Here is a 2,329-nt window from a genome sequence, read left to right on the forward strand (position 1 = left end):
GTCACCGGGTCCAGAACTCAAAACGTGTGTGCGTGTGTGTGTGTGTGTGTGTGTGTGCCCAAGATCCTGACTACATGGGAGTCCAGTGACATAGCCATTACGCTAACTGCTGGTCCCAGAAATCTAGAATTTTTAAAAGAAGAATTATTTTATTGAACTTTATTTATTTATTTAAAAATTTGACCAGGAGAGGGACAGTGGGGCGGGGTGGAGAAGTGTGTGTGTGTGTGTGTGTGTGTGTGTGTGTGTGAGAGAGAGAGAGAGAGAGAGAGAGAGAGAGAATGAGAAATCAAATGGTCGCCAGGTCTGAGATTTGAACCATGGTTGACCATGTGGGAGTCCAGTGCTCTTACCCACCATGCCACCTAACAGCCCCAGAAATCTAGAATTTCTAATGCCTATATCTACATTTAATTTCCTATTTCACACAGACTCTTTTTCTTAGAATTATTTATTTAATTTTATTTATTTGTTCATTTATTTTAATTTGACCAGAGAGACAGAGACAAAGAGAGAGAAGGAAAGTGAGAAAGTGAGCCCCCAGGTCGGAGACTTGGACTGTGGTCAGCCATGTAGGAGTGTCCAGTGTCTTAACCATCCCACCACCTGCTGGCCCCCCACATAGATTTTTTTTTTTTTCTTACTAGGCAAAGAACTTTATTAACCTTTGTTCCAAACTTTATTCCCAGGCTTCTTCAGCTTAATTAGCTGCAAAGAATGAACTGCATATAAGCAAAAACTGAAAAGAGCTGCAGTGTCCAAGGGGCTTAGGCTTAAAAATATTAGAGATCTAGATTTTATCAGATCCATAAACAAAACGGAATTTTAAAAAGCAGTCATAATATAAAATAGCAGCTCCCAGTAACTTCGTCAAGTTTATCCCTTTCAGAAGTTGCCTCAATTCAGTTTGCCTCATTCTTGGAAGCCTCATCAAAATTCTCCACGAGATCTGGAACTTCATCACCATCATCCTCTCCAGTAGCAAGTGGTGCTTTTCCATCCACAGATTGTTTGGGCAGAGCTTCAGCCAGTCTCCTTAAACTAGTCAGACTGTCTGCCCCAAGCTGGTTTAAGATGCTGGGTAGCATTTCTGTCAGCTGCTTTGTCTCAGCATGGCCTGTAATGGTGAAAGTATTTGTTGCCAGCCATGCCTGAACTTTAGGGTTGTTAAAGTGGATCACTGTTCCCTGGTTTGTAAATATATTCACCTCTTCAACACCACAGATATTGTTTACCCCTAACTTCTTTAAGGAGAACTGAAGTTTCTTATCATCTGCTGTAGCTGTTCTCTGTGAACCACCTTCTTCTTTCTGTGAGCAGTTCCTTTCCCACCAATGCGCACTTGTGCCTGCAGCTTGGTGAGCTTTTCCTGGTTCATGATAGTTTCTTTCATCTTGTCAGAGCGGAAAAGGGGCCGTGGGGGGGACTCCCCCCACATAGACTCTTTATATGTATGCTCAGTTCAAATGCAAGTAATATGGGTATACCCATAGAGAAAGTATTTTTAGAAAGTGTATCTATACATACTTATAAATAGCTTTTCTGTATATCACCGTTATTTTGAAGCATTGATCCGAAAAAGCTCAGTTAGTATATTTTTGCTAATGTCCCACTTGTTTGCCAAACTTTTGCCAAGCTCTGTCATCTGGAACCCAGCCTTAAATTTAGAAGTAGCTGGAAAAAACCTTGGAGCAGTTAAGAAAAATGATTATCATCAAGACCATCCACTAATGTTAGAAGATTCAAAGAACTATTCCCAGGCTGTATTCCAAATTACACTGATTTATTTAAATAGAGGTATTTTTAAATAGAGGTAGTGCTTTGACCAGTTTATCTATTAAGTTCCCTAATCCATAGCAATGAAATGATGTGAAAAGAAGGATGACTGTTAAGAGTCGCTATCCATTCAACAAACAATGTGTAAGTACTTACCATGCCCCATGCATAGTACTAAAGGCACAGCCATTAAGGACAACAGTATGGAGGATCCTAAAGAAAATAAAATTGTAACCTACCATATGATCTAGTAATTTCTCTTCTGGGTATATACCCAAAGGAGATGAAATCATCAACTTATAAAAATATTTGCACTCCCATGTTCATTGCAGGATTATTCACAGCAGCCAAGATATGGAAACAAACTTGGTGTTCACAATGGACAAATGGATAAAGAAACTGTGGTAATCGGGATCAGACAGTGGTGATGCGGTAAACCGTGATGCTCTGTGAACCTGGCCCATTTGGGAAGATTTCGCGTTTATGTTTGGAGACCTCCTGGACATGCTGGCTGGCTGTGGCTGGAGTGGATTGTGGCATCGAGACCCTGTTG

General features: G+C 40.7%; 1 pseudogene; it reads right to left on the reverse strand.

The window, feature by feature from the left end:
- Window positions 1-640: 640 nt before the first annotated feature.
- On the reverse strand, window positions 641-1,398 carry LOC102486123 (transcription factor BTF3 pseudogene; annotated as a pseudogene).
- Between the last annotated feature and the right edge of the window lie 931 nt (window positions 1,399-2,329).

Source organism: Tupaia chinensis, unplaced genomic scaffold, assembly GCF_000334495.1.
Source record: "Tupaia chinensis unplaced genomic scaffold, TupChi_1.0 Scaffold138921_1, whole genome shotgun sequence".
Classification (NCBI taxonomy): Eukaryota; Metazoa; Chordata; class Mammalia; order Scandentia; family Tupaiidae; genus Tupaia; species Tupaia belangeri.